Here is an 8,640-nt window from a genome sequence, read left to right on the forward strand (position 1 = left end):
CCCCCCCCCCCCCCCCCCGCCCCAGGTAACTTCTGTTTCCTGCTGGGACCCTGTCTGATACAGCAGACAGGAGCATGACTTTCTCTTGGCTGGGACCTGAGTGGATGGGCTAGTGGTCTCAGGGCCAACAGCTGCCATCATCCAAATGAATAACCAAGCTGGACTTAAGTAAAGCAGAGGCCACCAGTCACAGGCTTTGGCCACATGGCTCACAGGGGACATTAACTCCTTGGTGGGTTTTGGCTGGCTCCACACACACAGTGTTCTCTGGACGTGCAGAAAAGCCCCTTGGATTCTAGTCTCTGTCCAGTAGAGGCCCTGCTGTGGGCCCTGGAGAGAAATCCCTTGACACACAGGATTGGCCCTGGCTCCCAAGGTCACCCCACATCACTGGTGTGTCACCAGTGTGGCAGGGGGAGAGTTGTGTGTGCTCAGCTCCTTGTCAGCGAGCAGTGAGCGAGGGGGCAGGCCTTTGGAGATGAGGATCATATAATCTCATGTCCATCCGCATGCTTACCCTGGAGTGCCCTCTCAAGCCAGCCCCTTCTTGCCTGGGGCGGTAGAATGGGGTTGACAGCCCTGAGCATGTCCTCGGTGCTGTGTGCTCTCTCATTTAAACCTTGCAGACTACCAGATAGCTGGCAGTAATCCCCCTGTGTGGGTGAGGCTCAGACAGGTGGAATGAGTCATCCCGGGTCATAGGGTGGCAAGAGATGGAGCCAGGATTTGAACTGAGGCTGCCTTTCACCCCAAATACTGCACTCCCCACTGTGTTGCCCTCTGACCGACTCTTTGGAGACACTCACATGTAATGATAATAAACAGTTATCCTCCATGCTTAGCATGCTTAGCTTTCATAGATGCTGTCTCAGTTGGTTTTCATATTATCCCCAGGCTATAGGAATTACCGCCTCCACTTCCCAGAGGGAGAAACTGAGGCACAAAGACAAACAACTCAGAAGTGGGAGGTCTAGAACCCTCACCCAGCTCTTTTTCTGAATCCTGGGCTCCTTCCACACCCAAACTGAGAGGGGCCTGAGGGACTTTTCCATCTGAAAAGCCACATTTATTTGGGTCTTTTGCCTTTTGTGTTAGAAATTTGGCCTCCAAAATGGGGGCCAAGAGAAAGGGTTTTGTCAGACAATTGTTTCTCCTCCTACTGCTGATGGAGAGCACACAGCTGGAAGCAGAATTGCCCTTGGCTGCACCTCTGGAGGTGTGGTCAGAGCCGCAGCTGGGGTCAGGCTTACTTTAGCTCTTTACCTTCCTATGAGCGGTTTCCCTTCACCAAGTTTTGGGAGCTGTCGGAATGCTGCCAGGTGGATTGGGGTATGAGGGACAAGCAGAGGGTCTGAGGAGTTTGGAAGTGATTTCTATGCTCAGAAAGTCCCAGCTGAGCAGCCCCGGGAATTTGCCTGACAACAGCCTGGAGGGGCACGGGAACCTGCTTGGCAGCTCCACGCAGAGGCCAGGTGCCTGCCCGTGTCCCTGTCATGCAGGATTTGTGATGGGGCTCCATCCCTGGAGCCCTGTTCGTGGCTTTTGGGGGCAGCTCCAAATGCACTCCTGGATGAGGGTGGGCTCTTTGTGCCCTCAGTCAGTCTGGGAAGGTCTGGGGGGCCCAGAATGAGAAGACAGAGTGTGTGGTCTAAGGTGAGAGGGCATGGAACCAGGAGAAGGGGCAGAGGAGCCTCAGAGAATCTGGGGGACAGCGGGGCTCACCTCTGCCCGGATGGGAGGTCGGGGCCTTAGAAAGCTCTTAGGTCCAATTCTTCGTCCATGGCGGGTGGGACCACTGGTGGAGATGGCTGGGCTGAGCCTGAGGACTGAGGGGTGGCTCTGAAGGTGGAGCCAAGTGTGGGAGCCTGTGCCTCTGTCTGCTCCCCTCCAGTTACTGTCTGGGTCCCGGGGTGCTTGGTGGGCTTCTGGCAGCAGCCCCAGCCTGCAGGACGTTAACACCCACCAGGTCACAGCCTCCCAGCCTCTGCACTTGGCATTCTCTCTCCACTGCCTGGATTTAGTCACATATCCCCACTTCTGGAAGCCTACTCTAGAGCCCTGGGCTTATACAGCCACTCAGCAAACACTTACTGAGCACCTGCTGTGTGCCAGGCGCCGAACTACATGTGGGGAGCAAACACAGGCTGTGCCTCCACGTTAGGATACTAACCGTTTGATAAACAATGTCTAGTTTTAAATTGTGAGGTGTGCTGATGGAGGAGAGCAGGAAGCTGGAGGAGGGGGCCAGCAGACCCCAGATTGGTTTGAGGGTCTCAGTCCAGGAGGGAGTCTTCCTTCTCTCTGACCTACTGTGGGATATCAGGCAAACATCCCTTTGGTCCCTTTCTGTTTGTTGCCCCCATCTGTCACTGGGGTTTGGTCTCGAAGGTGCTGTGAAGTCTACTCAGCTCTGTGAGTTTAAAAAAAACTCGAGGGACACAGAGGGAGACAAAGGGAGGGGAAGGGAAGAGCTGGAGCTGCTCCTTTTGTAGCTAAATAGACCCTAGGAAGCCTGGACCCAGCTGGGAGCCCCTCAGTGGAGTGGCCTGGCGGGTGCCCCTGGGCTAGTCCTGCCCCCAGTACCAGCAGACCCCTGCTCCTTGACCTGACCAGAGCCCTGCTCAAACCTGAGGTTTCAGGGGCTGAGTCTAGGCCTGAAGGTGTTATCAGGCAGGTTGGAGGGCCCTTTAGGGTGGGGTAGAAGAAGCTTGCAGGTCAGGGATACACACATGACATTCTCACACCACATGGACACACAACACCATCAACGGTGTCTACGTAAGTACACAGTACACACCCCTGTCCCCACTCATCTGCCCTCTCCGCTCCCACGCAGTACACCCCCACCAGCCGGGACAAGATCTGGCAGCTGAACCCAGCTCCAGGCAAAGCCTCAGAGGGCGGGCAGGATGATCAGTCCCAGCCCAACCTCCCACGGGCTCTGGACTCTAGCCCAGAGGCCCTGGGTCAGGGATTAAGGGCAGGGCTTTGGGAGGAAAAGCCCAGAACATGGGGGAGCTGTGCCTGTGGGAAGGGCAAGTGCTGGAGCCCCTGCTCCTTGTGTGGCCCTGAGTGGCTCTCCTCACTGCTTTCCCACCCCACCACCTTGAGCTTCTCAGTCTGGGACAGAGATTGGAGCCAGTGATCCCCAGACTCCCACATTGTCCACTTGATCCCCAGCATTTACCACTGGGCCTTGACAGCTATGAGATACTGGGAGGATGAAGGGTGAGGCCCTAGGAGGCCCTTGGCATGGGGTGTGTTGGGGGGCAGGATTGGGCAGCTATTAACTGGCCCCTTGGGGCTTTCTCTTGGTTTGTGGCTCAATTCAGGGTAGGGACCTGCTCTTGTGGGTCCCAGACCTAATCTCCTTCCTTTGGGGTTCTGCCAGTAGCTTCCCTGTTTTGAGGCCCCTTCTTGCTGACCATGCTGCTCCCCTGCTGACCATTCCTCCTTGGCTCTCCACCCCCAGCAGGATGAAGCCTGACTCCTGAGCCTGGTTTCAGGGCCCAGCATGGCATGGCCCCTGCCCATCCCGCTGGCTTTCCTCTCCTCTCTCTCCCTGCCCCTTCCATCCATGAGGAGAGCTAGACATTTCTGGAATGCACATTGCTCTTCCTCTCTCCAGCAGGCTCTTTGCACAGGCTGTTGCCTCTGCGTGGAATGCCCTTTCTTGCTGTGTCCCCTGGGTGAATGCTCTACTTCTTTTCAAGCCCCGGGCTGCCTCCTTGACGAGGTCTTCTGATTGACTCCTGCCCCTAGCACAGCCTCTGCCTCCTGGCCTGAGTGTCTCTGACCAGGCGGGTTTTGGACCTAGGTCTCCACTTGGTCCCAGCATCCCGCTGCATGAATTCAAGGCCCTGGACCTTGAGGTGTCAGTGTCTCCACTGCTGCCTGTCAGCCTGCCTCAGTCTCCGGTTCTGGTCTTGTCACTGCTTCCCTCCTCACTTGCAGGATTTAAAACACAAATTTGCATATTCACAGGCAAGACCTTGGGTGGTCAGAGCAGATGCAATCCTTGGTATAGCTCAAGAGAATCTCCTCCTTGTCCCCAAATAGCATCTTGAATGGCCCATCATATCAGACATACCACCAGTAGGATTTTGATTCTTTGAGGATGACAAGGTTATGCTCTGACGAACACGTGCCTGTCCCTGTGCAAGGAACCTTTTATGTAGGCCTGGCTGGACCGAGCTCCCAGGGTGTCACTCACCCCTTTCCATACCCCTGGTAGACCTCACTGATCACAGTATCACAGTATTTATTCCCATTGAACTTGAACTCAGTCCCTCAATCTTCAGTACAATCTTACAAGTAGATAGTAACAATTCACCAGGCCTAGTTTGTGATTTCAAATAATTTTGTGTTGGGTTTCTGGGCTCTAGGATCATCCAGTCTACCCCTTGTTTTCTAATGGGGGCAGCTCCAAGCTTCAAGGAGAGAACACCCTCACCCCCAGCAGGGAGCCTTTTCCAGTCTTCATTGGGCTTCCTGACTTTGACTGAGGCTCTGAGACAGTCATTGGGAGCAACAGAATGAGCCCCACATACCTGCCTATTTGTACTGGCCCAGCTGCTCAAGAGCTGTGGCCTTAGGCCCATCCCTTGCCTCTCTGAACCCCAGCTCCCTCATCTATAATGGAGGCAACAGTAGCTGCCTTGCTGGTCAGGAGGATTAAATGAGATCATCGGTGTGAAACCTGGTATACAGTTGGTGCTCAGTAGGTATGCAGGTGTCTTGACTCTTATGTACCCACCCACTCCAGCCTGATGGCTGTGGGCTGGGCTGGCCAACTCACACCTGACTTCATTTCCTGGTTCTGCCCTGGGCCCACCTCCTACGCCCCTCTGTTCCTCTCCAGAAGGAAATCTCGTTCGCTGCCTGCCTGGCCCTGGGGTCCCTGCTTCCCCTCCTCCCAGTATCTGTGCCTGCCCGGATCTGACTGTTACTGTGTCCCAAGACAGACAAACTGGAGGTCCTTGAATGAGTTTAGGGACCATTTGGTCCATCCCCTGCCCTAGAGAGATTCGAGGAGTGAAGGTCAGAGCAGACCTAAGACCTCTCAGTATTCCTCCTCCAGGAAGCTTTCTGGTATTTTTCCACCTAGCATCCACTTGGACTTGGGTTAGGATGGACATTTTAGTATCGCTAGCCAGAAGCCAAGCTCCTCAGGGCAGGACCTGTCTCTTAGAACATTCCTTCCAGGATCATTTGGCTCCTCGTGCCCGCTTCTGTGGCTTAAACTGTCAGGTTCAACCCTCCCTGACTTTTCCCCGCTCCGAGCTTCACTATGGAGTGTGGTGGGGCTGTAGGGTCTGAAAGGGCTGGCCTCACTCCCTATTTTGCTTCCATCTCATGCTCACTGTGTAACCTGGGACTGGCGGCTTGGTCTCTCTCAGCATCCAGCATCCGCGGTCCCCTCTGTCAAATGGGAATTCTTTTAGTAGCTTCAAGGATGCTGAGGGGGTGGGGAGAGGTGTGGAAGTAACTGGGATAGATCTCCGTAGGCGAGAAGCCCAAGATTTTTCTAGAGCGAGTGGCAGCTGTGTTCACCTTGTGTCCCCGAGGCAGCAGCAGAGCTGTGAGTCAGCCAACTTGGGAAGAAAATACGTGTGGCCCCTCTGGTTTCCTGCCCCCATGTCCGGCTCTTGTTTGCAGCACAATCGGTCAGGTTGAAGCTGCAGGGTGGGCAGCTTAACCCCTGCGAGGCCAGTGCATGCCTCCTCTACTGCCTTGCAATGGTAAGCAGGAATTGGCAGGGCTGCCGGGGGGCCTAGCAGCTGCTGGGCCCCTTGGAGATCACCTGCTGCCCCCCAGACTGGGGCCCAAAGAGGGCTGGTCTCTGCTGCTCCCCACCACCTGACGGGGGGGCCAGAGCCCCTGGTCCTGGCAACTGGGGCCTTCAGTGTCGCTAGCCCTCCTGGCACTTCCTGCTCTAAAAATCCCTGTGGCCACGGCAGCCTCCCTAAGTCCTCTGAGCGGCCCAGGCTTCCTGCCTCCCCCAGAGTGCCCTTCATCTCCTGGGGGATCCTGTTTGTCCCCTTCACACAGCAGCATCGTCCGTGGGGTAGGGAACAAGCTCGGCCTGGAGTGCTTGCCAGAGGAAGAGCTAAGTCCACATCTTCTCCCTTGCATCCCCCCGCCCCCCCACCTGCGGAGGACACACTGACCTCAGGGGTCAAAAACCTTACGACATTCACAGCTCTGGGGTAGCGGCGACAGTCAGCTGTGATTTCTTGAAGGCCCCCCTCCCGTGAGCCATTCCTGGTGCCGGCACTGGGTGTGCACACCATCTCCTTTCATTGACTCATGAAAAGACTGCTTTCCTCTGGCTCACAGATGAGAAAGCTGAGACATGGAGGAACTCCTTGGCACTGGCAAGAGTCTGGGCTTTGGGGTGCCGATCCTGGTTCAAATCCCCACTCCCGCTCTTACTTCGCCCAGTCTCAGTTGCCTCCCCTGAGGAACAGAGAAAGGACGCATCTAAACTCATGGATTCGTTGGCAGTAGTAGAATCATGAGCTCCGTCAGACAGAACCTTTTATCCTATCACCTTCAGTTCCCATAACCGCTTGCACAACGAGTCCCTGTTTCCATTGTTCAGACGAGAGCGTGGAGGTTTAGAGGTGCTGAGTAATTTTCCCAAAGCAGCATGGGAAGGATTGGGAGATCTGGGGATCTCACCTTAAACTGCCTGCCTTCAACTCTTTTGGGGGGACTTCCCTAAAATATGAGGGCTGTGGGCATCTGACTATAGCTCCCATGGCTCAAACCTGGCCCCCGCAGTGTCCAAGGCAGGGCGGGGAGGGATCCATAGGCAGGGCCTCAGGTGCTCAGAGACAAGCCTCAGCTTGCCTATTCTAAAAATGGGGGCACTGGCTGACAGAGAGGGCCTGGGGGCTCAGAGCTCCCCTTCCAGGGCTCCTCTCCCAATACCAGCACAGAACTTGGGCAGGAGGGACGATGTCAGGCCTTGGGACCACGCAAGGGGAGACTAGGCCTGGTGCCGGTCTTCTGCCTCTGCTGTGCTGGCAACTCAGACAGACTACTTCCCTCTCTGATCATGGCAAGGGGCCCTCACGCCACACAGAGTTGGAGAGTCTTCATGTGGGAGAGCCTAGTCCTTCCCCCCCAGTCCTGAGAATGCCCATTTGTGTCCGTGGCACCACCAGTAGGCACACTCTCCTGTCCCTGCTCTGAGCCAGGAGGAGACCCGGTCTGTCCCCAAGGAATGGCTCTTCCCTGGGACCCCGACAACCACCGCTCTACACCCAGGGAAGCCGAGCACCCTCACAGCGTGGTCTGGGGTGGAGTGGGGCGCAGAGATTTGTCACTCACCGTGCTCGTGGGCTGAGAGGTGTCTTCGTTCCGTCAGACTGTCCGTCTGGGGCTGAGTTGCTGTGGAGTTTGTGGAGCTCTGCCGATAGCCTCTCGAGGAGAGCCACACCCGGCCGACTAGGGAGGCCTGGCTGCCGCCCCTTCAGGTTTTCCAGCTGGCCCTGGCCCACTTCCCCCTGGGATGGCTTCCTGTTATTGTTCCTTTGTGAGGGCCGGGCTGGCTGCAGATAGGCAGGCTCTGTGGTGGGCGGCTGCCTTGGCCTGGCCAGGCTACCCCCACAGAGTGCTAGGCCTAGATGTGGCCTGGGATGCTCAACTCACACTCTGACCCCAGGCCTCAGCTGTGGGGCTCTGGGCATGGCACCCGCCAGGGTCCTTAGTTCATCCTCCTTGTAACCCTCAGGGTAGGTGTCATCACTCCCATTTTATAGCTCAGGGCACTGAGACTCTAAGTTTAAGGTGCTTCTTTACCCAGCTGGGGTGTACAGAGCAAGAGATCCAGCCTGGGTCAGCCCGGCCCTGGAGCCAGATCTTCCGAGGTGACCCATGACATGCTGAGAGAGGGGCAGACTTTGCAGGTGATGGGGAGGCTTCAGGGCTTTTGGGGGTGGCTGGGTGGGAGATAGGAAACAGGCAGCAGCTCTTGGCTCTGGAGGGCCAGATTGGCTTCTCCCTGGTAGGGGCGGGCATGGGTTCTAGCTCTAAGGTAGCAGCTGGGGCTTGTGGGGGGCATTTGAGTGTGGGAATATCTGGTGGAGTCAAGTGCCCTAGCTCTGCTTCTGATGTGACTGTGGGGCCAGTCATGTGACCCGATACTGAGTTTCCTCATCTGTAGATGGGGATAATCAGAGCCTCAACCTCACATGGCTGTTGAGATAAACAAGGGTCAAAATGAAGCTGAAGGTGGGATCAGTCCATCCGAACCAAGCACCTGGGGGCAGGAGGGGATCAGATTCTGTGAACCTTAAGAGTCATAGGAGGAGTTTTTGTAACCTGCAGATACCAGGGCCCTACTCCAGCTCAGCTGATTTGGAATCTCTCAGGGTGAGCAGTGGGAATCCGTCCTCTGAATGGTTGCCTCTGTTTTCCCATGGGTGAGTGGTTGGGAAGTCCCAAACTTGTTCCTTTATAGGACTGGGCAAACAGAGACCTGAGAGAGGGAGCCTCTTGCCCAGGAGCGCTCTGGACAGTCTTTGGACAGGAGTACGGAGATGGGGAACAGGGTGGAAGAATATTTTCTGGGAAGGGGAGATAGAAATTTCTCTGTTTTGGGCACGTCGAGTTAGAGATGGCTTTTAGACC

The 8,640-nt window shown here is 56.0% G+C and overlaps 1 protein-coding gene across 1 annotated transcript in view; it reads right to left on the bottom strand.

Moving 5' to 3' along the window:
• CDH5 (cadherin 5) overlaps positions 1-7,499 on the bottom strand; it is a 30,540-nt gene extending 23,041 nt beyond the window's left edge. The window contains exon 1 of the mRNA XM_081806489.1: positions 7,339-7,499. The gene's annotated coding sequence lies outside the window, so the exon portion shown is untranslated. The remainder of the gene's footprint in view (positions 1-7,338) is intronic.
• Positions 7,500-8,640: the final 1,141 nt, after the last annotated feature.

Source organism: Leptonychotes weddellii, chromosome 16 (genome assembly GCF_054177405.1).
Source record: "Leptonychotes weddellii isolate Sample4059 chromosome 16, ASM5417740v2, whole genome shotgun sequence".
Lineage (NCBI taxonomy): Eukaryota > Metazoa > Chordata > Mammalia > Carnivora > Phocidae > Leptonychotes > Leptonychotes weddellii.